We start from the raw sequence: 25,870 nt of genomic DNA on the forward strand, positions 1-25,870 counted from the left end.
AATAATTCATGATAAGATAGGTGCTAAGTCTCCTCCTGTCTGTTGTCAGAGTGTTTCAGAGTTTCCACGGCTGCTGCTAATTACTCTGTGTTTTAGAACACTAAGGTTCCCTCTGCCTTCAATTGCCACAAAGCAATAACTTCTTTTTAAGTATAGAAGCAGATGCCCGACAGCTAGGAATCGATATAGTACTTCTGGCAGCTCTAGTCGGCAGAGTTCACAGCGCGGTGCTGCCATGCTACTTACAGGCAGCCAGTTCCACTACATTTTAAAATAATGCTGCACAGAAAGAGTCCTGAATGCCCCACTTCCAGTTCAAAAGCATTAGTCAATAAGAGAATAGTATGGTATATAACTCAAATACATTCACTGAAATGATTAGCCCTTTAGTTGATAATGAACATATTGTGCAAAGAGTCTCTATGAAGTAAAAAGGTAAGCTTGCATAAAAAATCTGTAAACGATTTGAATATAAACAAGATCCTGAAAGTTCTTTAAAACAGTTGGTCAAAGAAAAAATGTACTCATAGGAGTAAAAATTTATCTGGTTTACTTATATCCACAGAGGCCAAATGCAGTATTTTTATCTCTAGACCTAAGTGTTTTTTCTCTGAAATATAGCAGCACAGTGGAAAAAGAAGTTAAAAAACAGATATCAACTGCAATGAGACACACTTGGGGATACAAAAAGAAAGGTAAGATATAAAACTACCTAAAAATTGATGTGAGCTGATCATTGCTTGTAGGGTTCTTTTTCCTGCTTACTTCATACGTCTTGATATTCCTCCTGTTTGGTCCCACCACTCTTTTGCTTTCAAACTGTTCAGTATCTGGCCTCTAGTATATAATTGAAAACTTTGACAGTTTGCTTTGTTGTTTGCCATGCTGATTGTAATATCCTCCCAGTTCTGTGTTTTTACAGTCTATCTTCAGCTTAGTTTTTTGCACAAACAACTAGATACCCAGCTCTATTTAACAATTTAGTGTGTAGCTCACATCTATCCACCATTAGAGTTCCCCAAGTAAATATTCTACCATTTACATAATTTGATTTTTTCCAGTAGATGTGCAGTTCAATCCTCCATTCCTTTGCAAATTGTTGTGTTGTAGTCCACACACTACTAGTAGTACCATTATCCCTATTTCCCTTGCTACCATTTCAGCTTGTCTGCACATCAGGCATCACATGTGAATAGAAATGGTGTCTTCCCCTGGAGTATCTTCCTGTGTGATTCTTGTGTGAGCTCTCCCAAAACTGGCCATGGTTGGGGTCTTTTATGTATTTATTGAATAAGACCTATTTCCAGCAAAGCCCTTCTGCTAGAGGGTCTTTACATTTGTCAGGGCAAACCAGCTGCAGTTCTGAAGTGGCCAGTTTGGTACCGGATTACCTTTGCATCTCCTTCTTCTCTTTAGCTGGGAGGATTGAGAAGATGCTACATGGCAACAGGATGAGCATGGAGAAATGTGGGCAAATAAGTGGCAAATGAAAATACAAGACTCCATTCCTCCAGTCAAAGAGGCATACTTGGGAAAAGACAGAGGTACTGGCTGATTAAACTTTGGGGTATGATAACATTGTTCACGTGCAGAGTAGAGTAAGTTTGGTGCTGGTTTCCAGGCATAGCAATGTGAAGAAAAACAAATATTGCATCAAAATAGAATCTGCAGCAGCAAAGTACTTACACAGAATGCATGTCCATTCCTGCTTGTAAGTGAAGCTTATCCACACATTTGGGTATGTTTCTGCGAAAGCAGCTGCCCTGTTATTCTACAGAAATTTGTGTATGAAATCTAAGTACAGTAAAAGCCAAATTGAGCATCACTAAGATGTTTACTCATTTACAGGACTTGTATCACAAGTTAGATTAGCTACTGGGTGGTTCTGAACTTTCTAGTATACAAGCACTTTGCAAACTTTATTTTATTGATCTTTACAGAAGTCTTGTAAAGGACAAACTACCATCATTCTTGTTACAAATTCATTCTGTTGATAAAGAGCATTGAGATGTATCTCAGTTAAGCAGTTTTTTTCACAGTAACAACAAAGTCTGTGGCAGAAACTGAACAGAAACAGAACTAGAGCTCCAGAAAATGAGTTAACAATATCTTTGCCACAATACAAAGGTACTAATCCTTTCGTATCAGTGAGAGAAATTATTGGATACGTTCAGGAAATCATTTTTCCTCGGTGTATTATCAGGTAATTAAATCCAGTCCTTGCATATTTTACTTGTTCCACTGTGATGTCTTAGTATGTCTAAATTCAACGGCACTTTATTTCTTAGATCTCCTGAAAAGTGAGCCCTTGCAAGGCTCTGAACATGGCATTCAGACATTACTATTCCCATTCAAAATTTGAAGACATATTTCTTACCGACTTAGGCATACCATGAGTCTCTTCCAATGTACCATTCCTTTGTTCGTTTGTCAAACATTCTTGAACCCACTCTGAACTGCACTATTCCTTCCCGCAAATGTGGTGGTTTAGGATCTGCACTGGTATGCAGACCCATTGCCTTCTGTATCATCTACCTTTACTTGGTTTTATATTGTTTGATATTTATGAAAGAAATAAGTGAAAGCAACTTGAGTGGGAAAAAATATAATCTTTTCAAAAAGCACTGGGTCTATATCCTGCCAGTTATGTTCTAAAATACACGACTGTTTAATAAGACCTTGTTTCCTAGTTGAATATGTTTTATTAAATAATAAAAACAAAATTAGCAGACAAAGCAATCTAAATTCTTTAGTTTACCTCCATTCAGTGTTATGGTATTAAAATAGAAAATATAAGTACTTAACAAGTTTGTGGGGGCAAAGATTAGTTTACCAAATTGCTACCAGGAGATGGCACCATTAACAAAATAATTTGAGTGCCAGATACAAGTTCCTCTCAACCATCTGTATGTCTGAACACTTTGACAATTCCAGGTGTTGTCTGAGCCCGATCCTGCAAATCATGTATCCAGGCAATCCTCACATGTGAGTGATCCAAGGCATGGCAAAAGGATCCTGCACACTGCATGGCTGGTGACTTATTTGCTCAGGTTGACAGATCAGGACTTGTGCTGACTTACCAAATACTGGAAGAGACTAGTTGTTACTGGCCAGTATTTTCCTCCCTGATAAGTGTATATTGTTTTAGAGAAGGGATTGAGGGGATATAGGGAGAGATATATATATACATATATATATATATACAGGTTTTGTTTGGGGTTTTCTTTTGCTGTTGGTTTTGGGTTTGGTTTTTTTTTTTAATCTTACTCTGCCATATATAGGCTGCAACTAAGTTGCATGAAGAACTGAATGCAAATTCTCAGAGAAGTGCTGATGTGGACTGTCTCCAATTACAGTTGCAAGAGCCGAATGCAAATATGCAAACAGTCCATCCTGGAGACTGAAGGTGTGACATTCTTTGTCATTCTTCCAACACCTCCAAAGAATAGCATTAAATGATTTTATATTTCCAAGCCTGTAGGAAATCCAACTTAAAATGGCAAGAACTTAAAGACTCTGAGACCTTACCCTACCCTGCTCAGAGAACATCCCTGTGGTCAAATCAGTGCTGTGGAAGGTGAAGGAAAGATTTTGGTTGATGACAGTAATGTCAGAATTTCACCTGTTGACTGCAGACAAACTGGAGCTTTGCACTCACGCAGCTTGCAGGATCGGATCCCTTCTGTGACAGGAAGCAAAATAGTTGCCATGTGTTTCATTTCAGTTTCAAGCACTTCAGGTTTTGAATCCTCTCGGTTAAGTAATTGATGTTTGAATGCCCTGTCCCCTGCTTGGTATTTTAAAATAAACCTTGCTATAGCACAGATTATGAATCAAAACAGCTGCTGTGGCTGAAAGTGTACTTAAATGGCAAGATGGCTCTTTGTGATTCATAGTAACTAGTCTCATATATATTGCTTCAGCACCCAGGGAGCTAAATTTCCTGTATTTTGGTTTTAAAGATTCATTATATAGATCTGGTGTTTACAGCTTTTTTTTTTTTATGTCTCCCCCATCACTTCCTGCCAAAAAAAACCAACTGAACAAAAAAATCCCTTGTTACCAATATCTGTTGTCAAACTTGAACTTCTCATATGCCACAGCATATGAGATTATGAATAAATCTTTTGTCTTCTGCAAATGCAACCAGAAACAGTCAAAAATAGATTTTTACAAGCATTGCAGTAAGCTATTTGCATGACAGTCAAACTCTGGCATAGAAGCCCCTCTAGGTATGGTTAAAACATCTAGATGAAGATTTTTCATTTGTTCATTGGTTTCATGGTGAACTTTTAGAGGGCTGAATAAAGAAAAGAAAACCAGAGCTCAAATTTTGACTTTCCGGTGGGATTAGAACAGGAGCTGTATGTGTGTATTATTGTAAACAAGCCAGGATGTGAAAACATGCAGGGGATAGTCAATTAGTCTGCACTAAAAACTGTGATGAAAATGCTGTTGTAAGAAAGATTGCATACAATTTTCTTGAAGCATATCAGTGCCCATGTAGGATCTCGATATGAAGCCTCTTAATTTCTCTAATTTCTCTACAACAGAAAACAGAAATTATAGAAGCTATTCCACAAACATGCAAAGCCAGTCAGAAGAGAAAATATATGGGCACAGTGATTGAAAACAAACACAAGGGACTGAAAGCAAACTAGTGTAGAGATCATCAGAAGACCAGGAGGCAAGATTGCAATACGGTGCTGTTTTATTCATCATAGAAACAGTCTAAATGAAGTAAGCGCCATGTAATGCTGTCAAAAAGGAAAGAACTGGGGAAAAAAATCAACAACTGGAAAAACACATGGAATTGTGAACAAAGATATTCTCACCTTTTTATTGCCTACAATGGAAAGGGAAATAAAAAGTTGTGCATGGTCTTTGTAACAAACCAGAAGTCGGAACACATTTCTCATCCTAACCAAAAGCAGCATGCAGGACCGTACATATTGCCTAGTTGCTTGGGGTCATTAATAAATGTTATACTATTAATCAGTCTTTCTACTGCGGAATGATTGCTGCAACAGCTCTCCTCATCTTTCCTAACTTCCAGTCTTACTGCTGTAACTTACTAAAGCTTGTGCTCTGTGCTTCAGTAAGCCCTCTAAGCTATGTCATCTAAGAAGCACTAGTAAGCTATGTCCTCTAGAAAGCTGTATTTAGTGCAAAATATACCTACTGCACACATACATGGTGAAAGATATAATAGAATCAGAGCTCTGTGAGCATGCACTGGTTTTATCAACACTTCTGTTTGCAGTTCAAAATACAGGGAATTAAGCTTAAAGACATTTGAGAAACTATGTTTTTCTCTTTAATTCTTCTTGCCTATGACTGTTAGTAGAATTATCCTTCAATTATTACCTCCATTTAAATGGATGAGGGTGGGTGACAAGTTACACTGAGGTGAAAGCAGGATCCGTTTTAGTTCTGCATCCCTACTGGCCATTCATCTGATTGTCATGAGGGAATCCAGCCACTGAATGCCTGAATGTTTGGAGTCTCTGGAACCGATGGGAAGCCTGAGCGCTGCCCTTTAACCTTCTGGCCTCGGCTTACTCTTAGATTCCCTCATAAGAGCTGAACCTTGCCGTCCAACTTCCTATCCCAGCAGTAAGTCCAAACTCCTATTGTCAGTTAAACTCCTAGAATCTCCCTGAAAAGTGAGCTCTCTGGTTTACAGGTTAACCCTTCAAGAGCCAAATCAGCAATGTGATCAAACTTCCTGGTAGCAACAGTTTTGCCCTCGCTTTTTTAAGCTAGGGTTGGGTTTTAGTTAATAAAATGGAGAACATTACAAATCTCTGGAAAAAGAACAAATAGCCTAAATATAATGCCTTCTTTGTGTCTCTCCCTATTTGTGAAATTCTTGAAAGTTCATCTGTCTTCAGGAGTATGGGGAAAGAAATGCCTTCCTTCAGCAGGATGCCTCGTCAGCTACAAGCTTCTCATTTCAGCTCCTAATTTCAGCTCCTACAATTTGCAGGCAAACTCTGCTACCAATATGGCTCTCCACTGCTTAGAGCAATTATAGCTTATATTTCTAGGTCTTATGCCACCAGTCCCTAGAAATAAAAGTTGAAGGGTGAAAGTACGAAAACGTAGGTTAGACTTAAAATCAAGGTGGATTTTGCAATCTGATGTGAATAGCTGTAATATTTACACTCCAGAAACTATGCATCTATAGGTTCACACATTGATTGTGTTTTTCCAAGGAGATTATGGGCTGAATACAACACACCCTCAAAGTAGCAAATAATTATAACTAGACAAATCAAATTAAATATTTTGTAGCACACTAAAAAAGCTGGAAGTGTTGTGAAACAACTAGGACAAACCTTCTGTGAAGAGGCTTCAAGGAAAGCACTGTGTTAGCCTGAGTTAAGATGGAACAGACAGGAAGTAGTATGCAGGAAGGGCAAAGACAAGGTGGTAGATTCTCACTGACAAACCTGGAAAATAACGTGACCAAAGGGCAAGGATGAGTCTTATAGAGACAATTGGTTTTTTAATCCAGGAGAAATCATATGTATAGCCACTCTAATTTCTTCCACAGGATAGACTGTAGAATCTCATCCTAGTTATCTTCCTTACCAAGTCCAAGAACTTTTGACTGAATACTGTAGAAAGAATGCAAACCAGTGAGGGGTAGGAAGCTGTTTTGTATAAGACTTATGGAACAACTCTGTTCCACAAACTTCAGGTATTAACTTCCCTCTTACATGCTTTTTCTGTCCTTATGTTCCTGTTTCAGAGTTGATTAGAGGAAGAAATGAAAAAGGGGAAACATTCCACATGGTGGAATAAAGCTGCAACTCTGCTGATCCTGATCCTCAGCTTGTACAAAGAAATGCAGCTATGCCCCCAATCTGACAGCACTGGCATCCAAAAATTTCAGTGCTGTAAAAAACCAACCAACCAAAACATTTATTGGTGAATGTTGGACTGTTTTTTGATTAGTTTTTAGTCTTTCTAGTCCTGGCCAAAACCTGATTTAGTGACCAATCTAACAGTCAGGAAAGGGTCACCAAGAGTACAGCAAGTTGAAGCCGAAAGCCATTGAGGTACTTCAGTGATTTCAAGCTTAATATAGACATTAAGCACATCTGAGGCACATTTCACATGTGAGGCACATTTCACTGTACTCCAGACATTTACCAACAAGCTTAGTAAGCTCAGTCTCTCTCCACTGATTGTTAGTAAATTGTCGCATGTGCTGGTTCACCTCCTTGCGTATGTTTTCATGTAAATTTTAATCTGGATCGCTAGGCTTTAGCGCTGTCTGCCTGTACAAGGTTACAAAGACCTCTGGCTTTAAATAGAGACACCTGAAAATAATGGAACTAGGGCAATGTTGGAAGGCTTTCCTCTCTCCTTCCTGCCCAGTTCACTGAGAGAAGCTGATAACTATTCTAAAAAGCAGATCACTGCTATCTATACTCTGGAACCACAGGTCAAATCTCAGCAGGATTCACTCAACTCTTCAGCCTTCCAAAGTACCTGATAGAAGTAAGCATGGAACACCGGCATGAAATCATGAAAGACGAGCACCTGCCAGCACTATGTTAAAATACCTCCTAAGAGTTCAACCATAGGTAAGTACTGTGCTGGTGGTCCTGGGCAAAATTTCCCTTCCAAATTTCACAGTCTTAATAAAGACCCTTTCTCCCTGTAGGAGTTTCTGTTTGAACATAGCTCTTGGAAGCTGTAAATAAAACTGATCAAATATTTTCCATCCAAACAGTTGTGTATGCAGAATTATGTTTTCAAGTATCGCATCCCTTCCAGAAAAAAAAAACAAACAGGTTAACACCCTTAGATTTCTCAGGCAGATAAATCAGTTTGCTTTTACAAGAAAAAAAAGTTGGGGCTTAAAGCCCTACAATTTCTGACAAGTGATACTGCACTCTGGTTTTAGGTTGGCTGTAGATTTTGTATGACTGCTTTAATCATAGTAGGCAAGTCAGTTTATCCAAAGTGACAAGACTAAGAAAGACATACTCTTTCATAGGTATTTGAAATGGGGAAATTTCTAGCCAGTGTCTTAGTGGGACTATAAAATGTCTACTTTTCCCCAAGTTACTCATAGAATAAAATTAGAGGTGAGAAAAATAAAAACCTTTGATGCCATCAAGTCCAAACTACTAGAACTGTTGACCTCTCATAGACAGTTCAGATACTCTGAGATCTGAATGGCTTACAGAGAACTGATGCATTCTTGTTTTTACAAGGTTCCACAGCTGTAATTTCTTTTTTTTTTTCAAAGTACAAAGACAAGCATAGAAAACAAAAGTCAAGCCACTGGGAAGATCATTCTTCTAAAACTGGATTGAAATCACTATAACAATGAAATAAATTATAATTTAATTACTCTTTACTAATGATTTTGCTACATGGTACCTTGCATTTAATTTCTATCCACTAACTACAGAATATTGGTGAGTTCTCTCTTTTCTGTTTTCCTACCTTTTGTCCACACCCGATATTCCTTGCTTCTTCAGGCTTTTTAACCACAGTTGGAGCCCTTAATGTTCCTTCTAAACCACAAAAGAACAAAGTGTACCTCACCTCCACATTATTTAATTGACAAAATAGAATAAATATTTATAATTTAGTCATCAAATTGCACCTAGCAGGTCCCTAAGAGGTACCTAAGTGATGGAGGCTCCTGGGAAAGGAAAGGATGGGAGGGGAAGGCAAGGCAAGGCAAGGGTATTGCTTCACATCTTCAAGGCCTGAATGTCCACTTTTTCATCCTAAAAATGTGTTATTATTTATTATTGATATTATAATGACCTTCTAGTCCACCAGTTAAGGAACAAAACACATAAATAATGTGTTAGGCTCAGGGCAGCTGGTCAACAAAAAAAGGATGTCCCTTTCTGGAAGAGTTGGAAAGCCACTTAATGAAAGGACTATTTTGAGTTTCCTCTGTACATTTTCTTTGTGTTTGAAACACTTTGCATGCAGCTATACTATGCAAGAGGTTATGATCTGATTCTCACATAGTGGTTTATGATATTCCCATTACTCCAGAAGTTTTATAGAAACTGGAGAAATCCATGCAATGCATAAGAAGCAAACAACTTCCTCACTCTTCTATTGGCCCAATTTGTTTTTATCCCTTTATCCTAAGAACTAAAAGTGAAGTAAGCTAATAAAACTCATTACAGACAGAATTTTTGTAGCTACAGTCATTAGCATATCTGAAGTTTGTTCTGTGTATTAGCACCACCAATGCTAGGCCAATGTGTAGCAAAGAGCACCTGTCAAAACAAAAGAGCTTCACGCCTCACAAGTTTAAGCCCCAGGTAAGAAACTCGGCCTTGTGGATAGGCCAAAAAGAAGTTGTTGCAACCTGAAACGAAAAAGACTTGTAAGAGAGAAAATGAGATCCCTCTGGGTGCCAATAGGCTTCTGTTTGCCACTATTAAATCCTCTTTGTTTCATTACATACATCAGTGCAAAAACAAACAGTCAGATCAAGATAAATAGCTTACAACACATCTTTCTCTCTTTTTCTCTCCCCATCACAGTTGCCACCTTTTTCCTTGGACAAGCTTTGCTCAAATAAAATTGATGACACCCCTGAGCAGGTGTACAAGACGGCTTTTGGTTTTAAAAAAGTGTGAAGCACTTATGTCAATGACCTGATCAAATGATAAGCATGCTGGCTTCCTTTGCTCTCTAATTAATTTTCTCTCTTGAAGTGGATTTCTAGAATTGCATGATGCCTACGCTAAGTCTTGAAGTCTTAATACCAATAGAAATTCAATGAAATAATGCTTTTCCTGGAAAAAGAAACAATTGTTATAGTACATGAGCCTCACAAGAATTAGAATAGTGTTGTAACTCTCCAGTTTGGACCAAATGTTTATTTCAGCAATTGTTTTAAATGTTATTGTTAATACAACATAGAGTTTCTTTGTCTAAACAAAACAAAGATACTGGCAGCATAGTGGCTACATAAAGCTGGCAGGAGCTGGGGTCAGATAGACATACATTTTAATTATCTCTTTGAATCAGTAACTTCATTCAGAGACATTTATTACCATCTACTGTATTGTAAAGTAATTACAAATGACTGTGCAACTTCTTCACAAACACTGATTTCTCCCTGTAGAAGCAGTGTAGTCCAATGAGGGAGTGACCAATCAAGTAATGACACAGTCTACATTGAAATAATAAACAACCCTTTGGATTTTATTTTTACTGAAGTGGCAGAAGTTCACAGTGCTGCTGTTCAATGGCAATATGCTTCCTATAACGCTGAAGTGCAAAGGTGAATGGTAAAAATGAGTGTTTCTTTAGCAGAGGTTGATTGTGAAAGAATAGAGAGTTAACAAGCAATTTGCGCTTAGGGCAATTATCTTTGTATTTCATAAAGTTAGAGTAGTTTGCAAAGCTTCCTCCTCCGTACCCTGTTTATGTTCTACAAATGATATGGATGTACTAGTTCTAGTTAGTAAAAATACATACAGGACAAACATCACTGCTGAATTAGTATAGAACTAATTGCAGTAACAGTTTGTGTTATTGAAGTTAAACTGATACTCAGCTTAGGTATCCTCGATGAGGTGAGATAAGGGTTCACTCAGGTGCGGATACACAATACAGCTGGAAAAAAGAGAAGCTAAGCTAGTCTGATAATTACACTTTTTTGTTGATGACTTCCTCTCAATGAAAGAATAGGATTCCACAAATGAAGTATGCCTTACTGTGTTTATTTACACACACGCTCAGACACACCCCCCCACACCTGGGTGTAAACAGTTCTTGCTTTTTGACTTCAGAGCCTTTGCTGTAAGCACTGCTAGCTCACTGCCCTCAGCCTGTGGTGGGTATCAGTACTATTTGCTAAAAACCCTAAAGAACAGAGGTGGATTTAGCTTAGGTCTTACTACATAGTCCTTAACTGGTAGTTGTAGAAACCGCACCAACAGCAGAAGAACATGTTGCAGAATTTAAAAAAGTAAATTAATTAATTAATGAAAGAATAAGAATGGAAGAGGAGGATCAAAAATTAACTGAGAATAAATAAGAAGAAAATTCTCAGCAGACTAAGCTGAGCAAACTTTCTGTCTTTCATTACCTTAAATGTTCAAGTTTGAAACTGTATTTTTATATTTAATGACACATAGATTTTTTTAATCAAGATGCCCTAAGCATCTCATGCCCTGAGCACAGTATAATAATCTTACACTTCTAAAAACCACCTTTAGTTATGTTTTTTGAAGTAAAATAACATAGAGGACAAGATTGTGGTGGTATTCCTAGTGTTACTTAATACAATTTCACTGGATCACATAGAGCTACTTCCAAAATGAGAATTTCACTGTCAGTAAAAGTACTGCAGTCATGCTGAGTCCATTCAGATGTGGCACTTTCTTTTCCTTGGTATGTTTTGCAACTTACCAAGGGACTGGAGAGTCAGCAGTGTGTAGCATGAAAAGTTTGGAATTTCATTTCCAGATTTCAGTTCCCGCTAAACTCTGGACTGTCCCAGTCTTAGTTCAAGTTTTACCCCTGCAGTGACTTGGATAGCAGGCAACCAGTTACAACTGGGTCATCCAACTGTATCACTGCTGTGTTGAGATGTAAAGATAAGAGTACTGAAGTGAAGGAAATGCAGCATAATTGCATATTTTTTCCCATTATTACAGTATTTTTTTCACTTTCAGGGGGAAAGAATAGTTGTTATTAATTTTTAAACTGGAAATATTAGTCTCACACATACAGCTTTTATCCTGCTGTTGCCATATTCTTTCACACTCAGAATTCATACTTAATTTCTTTCTAAAAGCAGAAAATAAGAAACTTTTAGATAATCCCTTCTTACAGCATGCGCTTATGACATACTGCTGTCCTGCCACAGATACTTCTAAACTGGCAGACATTAGGTAAAAAAGATAAAATACTTCAGTGGGCATAAAGCAGTTGTGACTTTTGCAGTTAGGGAATCTGGTTTTAATATGGTAGCCAACAGCAAACTCCAGTGAAGGTCTGATACATTATTTTGTCCCCACAGGATGACCCAACAGTTTGCTTTATCCATTTCTTTTGCATGATCCTGAATGGCCAAGGAAGCTATGTGGTTCATTTTACAATTCCTCTTTGTTTCACTGTACCTACTGAAGGGATAATCCATTTATAGAAGTGAGCACTTGTTATTTTCCCCATGATGTTGTTGGTATTAATATGTTCTAGGGAAAAGGAAGCTTATGTAAAACACAGCATGAGAAAGAAAAATACTGAAACATGGTTTTAAAAATGATAAAAATGTCAATCATTTTAAAATAGAAAAAGAAATGCAACTCAATATTTTTACTTCTAACGAGAAAAAGTTTTTTTTTTGGGGGGGGGGGGGAGAGGAAAGATGCAGAAAAGGGCACTGTATTAGCTAAATATTGTACCTTGCAACATCAGTCATTTCCTACTCAATAATACTGAAAGGGTCTAATTTATAAGTTTTTCCATTTCCCTGTTATGCTGGTTTGTAAGTTCTGACATTGCTACTGGTATGTTAATGAGAAGCTAGTGTTCCATTAAGAGTAAACCATATGCTCTACCGCATACTGTGAAAGAGAAAGCATATAATGTGACTGTTGCCTTAGTAACACATTAATTCATTTTGTCAGTGTTGGCACAGATCATTTCATTTATAAGAAAACAAGTATAATAGTTTACCACATCTATAATATTTACAGTGTTTCTGTTACAAAACAGTGACAAAATGAGTTTAAAAAATAGAGTTGGGATAGTATTATCAAAATATGGAATTTGTGGTAAAAATGTTCCCATACGAATTAAAAATAAGATTGGTGTAAAATTTCTTTTCACATTATAACACCAAACTGTTTGGGTTTTTTGCATATTTGTATTGCACTAATAATATGCATAAAAATATAGTCCATGGAAAACCGCAAGTACATTAGCAGTTTTTAATGAATGCTAAACAAAATATTTCATACAACTGTTTTGTTAAGTTACAACCATTACAACCTAATCGTATGTTAGCGTGTTACTCATAACAAAGCTAAACATTTATCTCTTTTTATCTGTTCTTCCAGATGTTTCTTAGTATTTTACCACTGCTAAAATACTGGAATTAAAGTATTCGGTTCTCTTAAGTGATCATCTCTTACATTTTATTCACTGAAGAAGTGGGTACATATATATATATTAAAAAAAGTGCATTATATGCTTTAGACAGAAATGATACTTAATATGAATCGAGATACTGCAAAGTTTTGATAAGAAAAAGAAGTGGAGAAGGAGGAAAAGTAATTCCTCTCATTATTGTCTGCACCTGCAGAATGGTCTCAGCCCTACTTTTTCTTAAGACATTGTACACCTGTAAATGCATGTTTTTAAAAACAAACATTTTACATCTGTAATGCACACTGATCACTTTATACAAAAATAAACACTACCTTTTAGGTACTACTGTCATGAAAAAACATTTTCCTAGTGCAACTACTCTCTTCTACACACATCCCAAACAAGCACTTAATAACTCGTCAGCAGTGTTTACAGCTCTTTAGTTATTTGGACTAATGCACATATCTTATAAAGGTTCAGTACAATCCAATTTCTTATCATGGTATAGGTAGTGGGGCAATTTACTCTCTCAAAAATGAAGACAAAATATTTCTAAAACTGTGCTGAGGCCATACGTAACAAATCTGTAATGCTGTGGGGGTTTTTTAAGAGGATTTAGTTAATACAGTTACAGAACTTTCTAATGTAACTCAGGAATCATTGCCATTAAATATTATTAAGTCTTGTGAACAACTTCTGTAAAGAAAACTTAAAAGAAAAAATTATGGTAAGATAATGTATAGTAAGTTGCCTCTGGAATACAAACATGGAAGAGAATCATGGTCACAGAAAATAACACTGAAATATTTTATCTATTTTTTGTTGCTACTTAATTTTTTATTTTATTTTATTTATTGAAGAATAAAAATAAATCTGTAAAGTCTGAAAAAAGCCCTCTTTTAACTGCAGGTACTTTAGCCATTAAAATGTATTTGTCACCCCTAAAACCTAATTCAATTTCTAGACTAAGATCTTAATATTTTTTAGTTTAATATTGTGCAACTTAGAATAACGAATACAATTACTCATATTGGATGGTTCTCAAATAATGTAGGCAGTACATTTAATAATCTCTTGTTATAGCTTATAAAACAGCTATAAATAGAAATAGCTAATAGAGTAGCTAAAATCTCGTTAGATGCAATACTATAAGCCCAGTTCTACATTATTGGTAGCTTTTTAAATTTCTAGATTTCTGCTAACATCCAAATTCAGTTAACTCAAATTCAAAGGCATTTTGGCTGAGGAAATGAAAGTTTAAATTTTCTTAGCTTCTAAAATGAAATTCCATGCTGGAAGCTTGATGTCATACTGATAGAAGATCACATGGTGACACTGAACACTTTTTATTTTTAAAGACCATATTTAATGAGGAAAAACAAGGAGAAAATCTTGTGAACCCGAGGTTTACAGAACTTTTATGGGAGCTATATAGCTACATTTGATCCAGAGACTATGTAGAGTCCTCAAATTTTCTTTCACATCATAATCAGTCACATCACATCACCGGTGTAAGTGACAGGAGGGTCAGATCCATAATCTGTTCATGTATACACAGAAAGGATGAAATAAAACAGAGAGGAGTGGTGACATACAGAATAAAGAAGGAGTTCTTTACCTACTGTGTAGTGCAATCTCAATTACTTTCTGATGTCATCAGGACTCTGAGCTTTTGGAGAACTTTTAGTCTGACAGTTAGGTACTGATTTCTGACAGCTGAAATGAATAAAAACATGATTAAAATGAATTAATTGTTGAGTTTATCCTGTTTTTCTTTTGACCTAAGTATTTAAAAAGTTTTTCATTACCAAACATAATGCTGTGTCTTCTCTTTGGGTGTCTGTGATGATTGCTTCACAACTGTTATGGAGAAGTTAGATGACTAGGTATGATTTGAAACAAATTATATAATACTAAACAACTAACATAAGCTTTTTGTGTAAAAGTCATTATGTTCAGGTAGAGGCAGATGATAGCCTGAATCACGTGAATGAAAGTTTTCTAGCTGCACCATATGACCGTTAATAAAGGTTTCAATATTGTTTCAATATTGGCTACTGTTTCATCCAAAATCATAGTTATGGGGCTTTTCATCATGGTTATTATTATGATTCACTTTGTACAAGCCAAAGCTACTAACTTAAAAGATTTACATAAATGTTTCTGACCATAAAGACTGTTTTTCAGAAGTGGCTACTGAAGTTCAGAATATGAGCCTATATTAACACATCATTGAGGAAACCTCTTTTCCAGAAATGTGCTTTTTTGAGGATGCACTTTTAACAAGCAAAGAAATCTCAGTATGGCTATATCAAATCAAACTGTAGGCTGTCATCTGAACTCAGACCTAGGGTAAACTTTACCCTTATCTCTTCAAGTGCGTGGGCATAAAAGGTCTCCTGGATTTCTGGTGGACATCCCACATTTCTTATCAGTCCTTTAACGGGCAGTCAAGGACAATTTTAGTGGCCTACTGCTCTGAACGCAACATGCAACATGTGGCTGGGTGAGCAGATGGAGCAATGCTTTCTGCTGAGCTGCTGATGCTACAATTATCCAGTGCATCGCCATTAAAAAATAATGGACACTTCTGAAAATCTGTGTCAGAGAATTTTAATTTTACATTTCTCATTTAGTTAGTAGCAAGCAGAATTTTGACAAAGTATGGAATACAGAGCAAATTCAAATCAATGCCAAAAGGTTTATATACAGGTGCATGTTTAAGTGGATGCACCAGGGTGTTGTTCTTTCCACTTCACAGTGACAGGCTGCCTCTTAAATGCATTCACTGCTGAGCAGTACATCCACTTACTTAAGACTACATGTTCCCTGCTAATCTTTTTTTAAACATTCTGGATCTGACACTGTATTATACACTTACTCTATGTGTGCATAAAAGACCTGGGCTAATGTTTCATCGTTCCTGACGGGAGCGGACGAACAAAGAAGAACCAAAGTTTTTATCGGATTCTCTGGGGAAACACGCTAAACCTCGTTCTTCTCCAGTAATTGACCTGAGTGCTGACAGATACCGATCAACAGCTGAAATTCAGACAAATGATTTTAAATTCTTGAAAAATAAGGTACAAGCTATTACACTACTCAATAATTATTGTCTTCATTGTTGGATGCGTATCAAGCCACATCCACAGTAGCAAAACTTTGGTGGCTTGCTTCAGTATTGGCCTTACTGTAATACGCCACTTCACTTATGAAGCACAGTACGAGCAAACATAGTGGTGTTTTGCTGTCTTGACACTGTCCCTGCATGTTTGGGCTGGACAGGAGCACCAACTACAGAGGCTACTGTAAGAAGAGACTCTGTCCCTTAAAGGCAACTCATTTATTTTCAACCTGCCTCTACCACTGCTCTTGTCCAGAGCTCATTCACAAGATGAACGCAGCTTACGAAAAACAATTAATAAAGAAACAAGAAATTGTTAAAAAAGGATAAAGAATCTTAAATCCAACGTGTAATGTTAGAATGTTTAAAAGCTATTGTCCTCTAGTCAGTGGCAAAATGTTTAGCCTGTGACAAGTCTTTCAATATGTCCACGATAGCATGTAAACACAGTACAGCTAGTTGTATCTGGCACACAAGCATTCTAACTTGCTTCTGACAGCCAGCTAACCAGAAGCTTATTTAGATTTAGGGGGTGGTGGTGATGAGTCTTTGGCAGTTGTAGAAATAGTAGCCTAACAACTTGTAATACATATAATTACTCTCCATATCCCCTGGTCAGCATATCTTCTGATATGTAAATTAGATGGAGCAAGCAGATGTATAACCTAGGAAGCATTCCAGTTTCATCTTGATAAAAGTATGGTATTCATACTGGGCAGGGTTCCTTTGTCTATAACAATGCCACCAGCAACACCAAAAATACATGCAATGTAAAAATAAAGCTATTGACCATTTCCAGGGGCTACAGTCTACATGGAACATTTTCATTCCACCTGCCACATCTAATAAGCAGTATTATTTATCAGCATCAGCATCACACTAAGGTAGATATGTGATTAAAAAAATAGGAAAAGATGACAGATACTGCAAACATAAAGAAATAGATAAAACTTGCAAATTTAGCTAAAAAGTGAGAAACTAGGGGAAGATGAAGAAGATGACAGTGGTAAAACTCATGGCCACAGAAGCCACTTTTATGTGCATTTGGAAGATTTAGAGATCCCTCTACCTACTTGCCTATTACAATTGTCTCCCCCACAAACACTGAATCTATTCCAATGTCCCAAGCCCCTGACACTAGATAACACAGAAACTCTTAAAGCAAATAAATTTTATTTCTTAGTCCAAAGAACAAAGGGCACTTAAACCACTGTTTTGGGGTTTTTTTTTCCAATCAATACTAGGGCTTATTGAACCTTTCTGGTAATTTAGCCAACTTCTAAACTAGTGAAAGTTAACATACACCATCTATGTTACCACTTGTACTTACAGTAGTATAGGCACAGTATTATGTCATACACAGTAAAAATCAAACTTTTTTCTTAAGATTAAGTTGTTGGCATAGCTAGGATGTCTTTATTAAGACATGATTTTCACTGTTTAACAATGCATTTGAGAAGATGTAACAAATCAAATCCATACTCAGTGTGACTGTTGCATGCTGTTATTCTCTATGTATATTATCAGAGCATTGTAAAAGATGAGCATTTCTTTGTTAACTCACAGAAAAACTATACTTTTTTGCTCTTGGCCAGATTCCCCAAGTAAATTGAAATGCAAGGCGTGAATTTTTCTTTGTTTATGTATTTATTCTATCACAGTGGTTTATGTTATTGTAGTGAGTTTAAGACTATCATAAATTTGAGATTATCTTTCAATATAGAAATTTTGGATCAAACCAACTGCTACAAAATCATTCCCTGAACTCATTGATGGAATGTTTCTGGATGCACTCAGGCTATCTTGTTTTAGTCTCAGTAAATTTAAAGCCTTTTATATTGTTTTAAATTCAATGCCTGATGTTCCCAGGGAAAAATATTCAATGAGGATAGAGTAACCTGATTTTTTTAAATTTTGTATTAGGGCATGCAGTGTTTGTTTAGAATGTCTCTAATGCGAGCATGAAACATATATATCTATTGGCCTGATATGGTCTACTGAATGTCCCAGTGACTTGTGGGAACCAAGACAGTAAATTCCATTTTTTTGTTACTAGGCCATCAGGCTCATTTCAGTGGGTAATGATATATTTTGCTACCCTTGTGTTTCCAAGTTCTAGAATTCTTAGTTTTCTTAACTACTGAGAGTTCTGAGCCATTGCCTTCATTCTGTGCATCTTCAGACTTTTTAAACTGGGAAGGAATATCTTGACCTTCTCTCAGAAATATTTCTAGAACAGACTTGACCAAGATGTCAACTAGAGGAACCTTTCTGAGGAAAAATTCCAATTGTGTGAGCAAATCAAATGGCATGCTGTGCATATTTATAAACTGGAGACTTTTCTATCTATTCTACAGGCTTTTCAAATGAAATTTTCAGTTCTTTGTTTATATCAGATCGATAAAATCCAGAAGATGAAGTATGAACAAACTATAACGTAACTGTTGACTGTGCACAGGTGATGAAATGGCAGCAAATTCAGTAATTTTGTCACAACCTGAAGAACAATGATTTATTATATTTATACTGAAATTTATTAGTTAGAGAAAGAACTAATAGGCACTAATCTGTGCAAATAATTTTGTAGTTGACCTAATATTTTAAGGAAATCAGTTTCAGTTCAATTTACCAGTCTGACCTTTATATAAGTCTTTCTATAGTTCCAAATGTTTTTGTGTTTCTTTTAGTGACAATTTTTCTGAATTCTAAATTCTCAGCATTGCTTTCCCTTTGATCTGTTGGCCTCATCTCTATTTTTTAAATTGTTCTTTAAATAAATTAAAGTTACCGATCATATGTGTCTTATAACAGTATTCTAAGACCATGGGAAGTAAGAGTTGGATCAGGTTAGTATTGTCATTGCTTTCTTAAAACCTCAGGCTTGAGAAACAGAACAGAACTTAAAGAAAGCCTACTAAGCATAGGAGTTTGATCTCTGAAATTGCTGTTTGCCTATTTTCTGTTATGATTTCAACATTAGTTGGCTCAACTACTGTACTGGGTATTGAAAAAAATAATAGCAAAGGAAAAATTGCTTGCATTTTTGGAGATAGTCACCAGAGGGCATTTATGGACTAACTCAAGACATATTTCTGCATTCACTGTGCGAATGCTGAGAAGTATTCTGAATTATGCTATATTGATATGAAAACTAAACTACTACTTTTAAAAAATGGAAAGTTTTGATTTAAAATGAGATTTTCTTTACAAAGAGGAAAAAAACCAGAGATTACCAATATAATTTTTGGCTTCTCTAGTATTAATTGACTGTATTATATATGTCAGATAGCATGAATTTTTACACCATCTTGGAAAAATTGTGATGAGAAAAGAAAAAAAAAAGGGAGTAAGCAGTGTTATCTTTCTTTCAGCATTTTACAAATATATAATATATAGTAGGAGGAAGAAGCTAGTTCTTTTTAAGACTACTGCAACTGAATAAAAGTAGGATGTTGGGGTTTTTTTAAAGATGGTTTCATCTTTTGTGCTGGAAGACATGCTAATTGATATTATTAAATAGCTGCCTTTCAATGAACATAATAATAAATATTCTAATAAAATAATGAAGACTTTGAAGAAAGAGTTAGGGATCAGGTAGTAAAAGCTGATGTGATATTCCAAATGTAGGGGTAGGTCCAGAATGTAAATTTACTTCAATACTTAAAATTAACCAATTTTGATTATCAACTTCTGTGAATATCCAAAATTCTGTATTTCATGTATGGCTATATTTCAGAATGAATTAACATCTTTAGAAGTGCCTTCTTTATCAAGAAGAATGACTTTTTGGCCCAGTTCTCCCCAAAACAGAGATCTTGTCAGCATGAACTGCATAAAATACAACTGAAATTCTGAAAAGACATGTTAGACAGGAAACATTATAAAGTAAATCCTAGCTTTGATAGTAAAAACCAAATACTGTGGTAGCTTGATTTAAAATAAACAATCATAAGTTTTAGTTTTTAGTAGAGGAGTTAAATGGAAAGAAAACACAGGGTGAAAAATATAAGCAAAAATAAGAGAAAAGAGCTAAAGATCAGTTGAAGTACAAATGTTCTCTTTGGGTGGATATCTGCACTCGCCCGAGTCCAACATTAGTAGGAGTCAGTGAATATTGTTTTAGAAAATGTCAGTTTTAAATTTCATATTGGTCTTCTAGCTTTAACATCCAACTTCTATTCCACAGAGATCACAGGCATTGGTGATAATAAATTTAGGGCTGAAAACTTGTTGAAATAGTTACCCTGTATTTAGTAACAAACAAACACGCTTTTTTCTTGGTGGCATGGGTATATTGCATGCTCTTTCTTATAGACTTTTTTTTTTTCCTTTGAAAAAGGTTATATTTTGTTTATTGCAAAGCAGAATTTTCATATGTATTTGTAAGCTAAGGCTTTCAGGCTGTAGCTCAGTGGAAGTTCAAAATGTTTCCATACCTTCCATTTGTTTCACACTTCTATGGTACAATCACGCTATAGTAGTCCAGTGCCATCGCGTGATGTTTTCAGTCCCCTCTTCCATCCCTTGTGAGTGAATATAGATATTCCTCCAAACGTTCTACACTGGCTAAAATTATTTTAACTTATATAGTGTTAATCAGATGTTTCCATTTCAAAAGAAACCACAATAAATACATTGACTCTGTAATAGAAATACAAAATTACCAAATTCATATACATGAAATCATCTCCTAATTACAGCTGCAGCCTTCATTTGTATGTCTCTGAGAAGTTTAGAGTTAATACATTTAAAGCCTTGAAGTTCAGATCAATCCTCCTGTTACAGTATTGCATGTAATAAGTTTCAGAATAAGGGGTTACCACTGAGAATGCCTTGATTTTCTATTTCACCCTGAAGGTTCAGGTGGTTTCAGCTGTTGTTTCAGTAAAAAAACGGAGAGGGGAGCAGCTACATTGGAGGTGTCCTCCAAGATAACTATAGATCAGATCATCTGCAGTGTGGTATTTAAACTAGAATCCTGAATTACACAGTAAAATGATACCTCCTGTATTGCATAAAACAACCCCATTCACTGACTGTTACAATGGCATTACTGGTAGCAGAAGAGACACAATTTCTGAAGTGTCTTCTTGATAACCATAAATTTCATTGACAGAGATTTTACTTGAACTATATTTAATGTACTCCTATTCAAAGTATCCTTACAGAGGCCAGGGCTTTAATACTGCAACTATATTCAAAATATAAATAAATTAAATGTAATAAGACAAGGTAGAGTTGATCTTTTCTTTCTTTGGCCACATAATCTTTCATAACTGTGAATTACATAGTAGTGTCTTATCTAGTTCTCTGAATGCTGTGTGACACCTCATAGAAATACGCATTATACATGCTAACTGTTTCAGAGTAACTAGTTTAGGAATATCATAGATTTATATACATATGTATATGTATGTGCATATATATGCCTATACATGTAAGCATTGCCTATATATATATATGCAGACAATTGGCAATTGGCAATTTTCTTTTTCACTGTGTAAATCCAAGAGGTCAAAGATTCACAGACTTAAGAAATAGCCACGAAAATATTTTTTTGCAGAATTTTAACAACATTTATGATTCTTTATAAATGATCTGAAATTGATAAAGATACCATAGTCCTACAATACTTGTGCCACAAGGAGCTAATCACACTCTTAAAAACCTTGAATACATGCAGTCTTCAGGTATATCACTTCATAAACAAAATTCAGGTATCACCAACGTCAGAAGAGAAACTTGGTGAAAATTTTTTTCTCTGTGACATAAAAGTCTCTGACATAAATAAACTTTTTTTTTTGCACTTCAATATTTTCCCTACATGTTTGTTTATATTCATTATTTCTGCCCTGCTGTCTTCCTTCCTTTCTCCTCACAACTGTCAGAGATGAGGAGCTGTGGAAAGAACATGATACCAATGGAATTGTCCAAAGAGGGGCAGGCTACGTGGTTCAGAAAGAAAAGGCAAAGTCTGGAGTTCGGCTTGGAAGACAGATGTAGATAGGATCAGGAAGAAGAGACTGAGAAGACAGAATTTAGCACTCTGGAACTGTGAAAGAGGTCAAATGAGAATTGTATAGAAGATGATGGGAAAAGAGAGTGAAGAGGAAGAAAAACCGAGGGCTTCTGGGACTCTAGAAAATAATTAAGGTTAGCAGGACACAAGAACAGTGCAGGCTTTCTTCAAGCCACTGCATTTCTACAAAGCAATCTTCACACTCATGTAGAAATGTAACAGGCTATATAAACCATCTGAGGTTATCTTAACTAGTGATTAACCTAATGGAAGAGACACAATAACAGAAAAATGAGTAAAAGAGATGTAAGGTTGCTAAAAGAGAGAAAAGAATGAGCTGGACTAAAAGCAAACAGTTAAACTAAGAGATTACCAGTTTTCCCTGGGACTGGTGTGGGATCTGATGCTACTTAGCATTTTCATTAATAACACTGACAAAAAAAATAAATTTGGTTTTGAAATTTGCCAATGACACAAAACAGAGAGTCATAATCAAAGTGTTCCACAGAAAGAAATCAAGATACTAAGGAGTGAAATTAGAGAAATGTGATGAAACGTATATGAGAAATCATTATCTGCAAAAATTAAAGGAAGAGAAGGACTTGTTAGATTTAGTTGATTCATGTTCTTTGCCAAGGAATGGAGAAAAAAGCAAAAGCAACCCGCTACTTTACTAACTTTGGATTAATCAAGGTATTTCCAGAACAGCCATGTACCTGTTAATGCCATTGCATAGGAAACTGGTGGGATTATCTTACTACTGTATGTAGGTGTGGTCGTCCATTGTCACTGAAGATAAACTCATACTGAAACCAGTGAAGAGAACTACTGGGATGATTGGGGGCGGATCTTACCGGAAGGGCTTAATAGAGTTGATTAGTGTAGACAGATGAAGATGAAGTTCAGATAGATGTCCCAACCTATTCAGGAGCACACGTGAATGTCAAGAACACCCTGCCTGCACTGCAGGTAAGTTGCTTAGCAGGTTTTAAGGGCTTGATAAATGTACACATATATAATGCTTGTCTGTGTGGTGGCTGCATATCGGACTCAAGTGATCCTGAAGATCCTTTCCAGGAATGACAGCAGTAACAGAATATAAACTTTGGTACTAATGGAAACAGTGCCTGCATAGGCCTGCAGATTAACATCGTTTGTTCTTTTTGTGTTTATTAGATGTGCAACTGCATGGAATTACATAGCATGACTAAAACACCTTCAAAGATAGAAAATACCCCTTTCTCTCATCTAAACCCTTCACTTAGAGGAAACTGTAAGCTGTGAGTCGTGGTATTTGTTTCTAGTAAGACATGCTCTAATCCCCATGATTATGCCATTCCATCACCACCATAAGAGAATTATGGTGGAATAAGAGGAGTTTCACTGTAAGAAGTGCTAAATTCAAATTTTTGTTTATATTGATTGAAATAAATATTTTTAAAATATTTTTTTAAATAATAGTGAAAAAGTATGAACAGAAAGAATTTTTGGATGCTATAATTTATGACTTCATAGCTGACAGATTGGCTGACAAAGATTGGTGATGCTATGGATAATAGATCTGCTCCCATCTGTGGGGAGAGAAACACTTTGAATGGCAGTTTTGGAACCTCTCTGCTAGACAAAGGTAGTGACAGAATGTTAGAAATATCTGAGGTTGAAGTGGGGAGATGAGCAAGTGAAAGCCTTGAGAGGAGTTATTGTCCTGCTGGTGAGGAAACTAACAACGTTCTTTTTTTTCTTTTTTCTCTGAAGTGTAAAAACTGTCTATGAAAAAGTAATATAAATTGAATTTAAAGAATTTTGAGTGAGCTGATTTGTTTTACAGGGATTCTCACCCTGTGGGTCAAAATGAGACTAATATATTCATGAATTAACCCAAACTCACAAACTTTTCTGCCAAAGTGTTAAAAACCTGTGACTAATTGCATGAATTAAAAGGTGTTGCTGGACAATTAGACCACTGTTTATGAGTATAGGAGCTCTGAAGATGGCATCAAACACCTTGGTTTTTGCTCTGGATTCTCTCATAACAAGTTCCAGTGATGGTGGAGAAGACATACTAGCCATTCTGGCACTGTTGCTACTGACATAATCCTCTCCTGTAAATGGGCACTTGAGGACAGTAATTTCTTAAACATGCACCCAGGGTTGCTGGAACTTCTCTGCAGACACTCCAAGTGTGGCATTCAACTCACCTAACATCTGCTCTGTAAAAGGTTGCCCAGGAGACCTTGTGTTGTCATCTGTATTGCTTTTCATAGCAATGGAGAAAGGAAGAAACCTTATTACCCCTAGTTATCATCTGCTCTGTTTCTCTGCTAGAGATCGACACCCCATCAGGGGAGCTGGTCAGTGAAATAGAGCCTTGCATTTCACATCCTAATACATGTACTTAAACAGCCATCAATGAATTAATGCAGCACGTTGTGGTTCGGGGAGCACAAATTGAGGAGTGGATATACATATTAACTTTTCTTTCATCTCTTCTACGCTGGAAGCAATCAGCAAAGAAACAAGATAGTCAGCTGTGGCCTGCAACAACACAACACAAAACAGCCGAGCTTCTTTGGAAGTGCTCAGGCTTGTGATATACAAAGCGCATGCCTTCACTTGTTTCCCAGTAAATAAAGAATGGCTAAAAATATTTATCTGATAAGAACAACTCTAATGTGCAAAAACTTACTAGCTCCCACTGTCCATACAGTTCATTAGGTTTTTTAAATATTCACAAGTATGAAAGGACATATTTCTCAAGTTTCTGTAAATAACTGCATCATGAATAATAAAATTTCACTACTTTACTTTGAAAATGTCATTATCTTCTTCTAAATCAATTGCGGATTAGAAAATAGATTTTTTGTTGTTGTTGTTGAAAACAAATAAATAATGCCTTCCTCATGAATATTTTGCCCAGTTGTACTGTTTCAGAAGCAGTGTTGAATGCTTGAAGCATTTGTGTTACAAAATAACATTGCTTCAACTTTCAAGCCTGCAATGATAATAATTAATACTTTCTATCAGTACTTGATATTCATTGCAAGTACCAGTAACATTAGTGACATTGTTAAAAGTTCCTAATCTGAATGCTGCTGAGATAGACAAGATGCATGATTTTGGATCAGAATGCAGTATCATTTAAACCTGGATTTACTTGCCACCATTTTTCCTGGCTTCTCCATCAAATGGTGCTTTGTAGAGATTATTTTGGGACCCAAATTGTTAACTATTCATTGGAATGAGCTGTACAAACTTAGAAACATGATGAATGATATTTTAAGCATAAACATTTAAAACATATCTGTTCTGTGTTTAAATGTCAGAACAAAGCATATTACAGGAAAAACACCTACAAATGCAAAAATGCAATAAACCCACAAAATATGGGTTAAAAATTTCCATATTTGATCTGGGTAGCAAATTATAGAGAGAGCAAAAACCCCTACGCATAACCATAGCTGCCAATTCTGGATCTTCCAAAAAGCAAGGGCAGGATACCAAGTACATGATTCTGCCTTGTGCCAAGCAAGCATCTATGAAAATGTCACCTTTATGCAAGTGAAACACAAAACGAGTAGAATTTGCCCTTAAATGTGAGGAGGAAAATGTTCTGAAAATAAACA

This window comes from Aquila chrysaetos, chromosome 2 (assembly GCF_900496995.4).
Source record: "Aquila chrysaetos chrysaetos chromosome 2, bAquChr1.4, whole genome shotgun sequence".
Taxonomy (NCBI): domain Eukaryota; kingdom Metazoa; phylum Chordata; class Aves; order Accipitriformes; family Accipitridae; genus Aquila; species Aquila chrysaetos.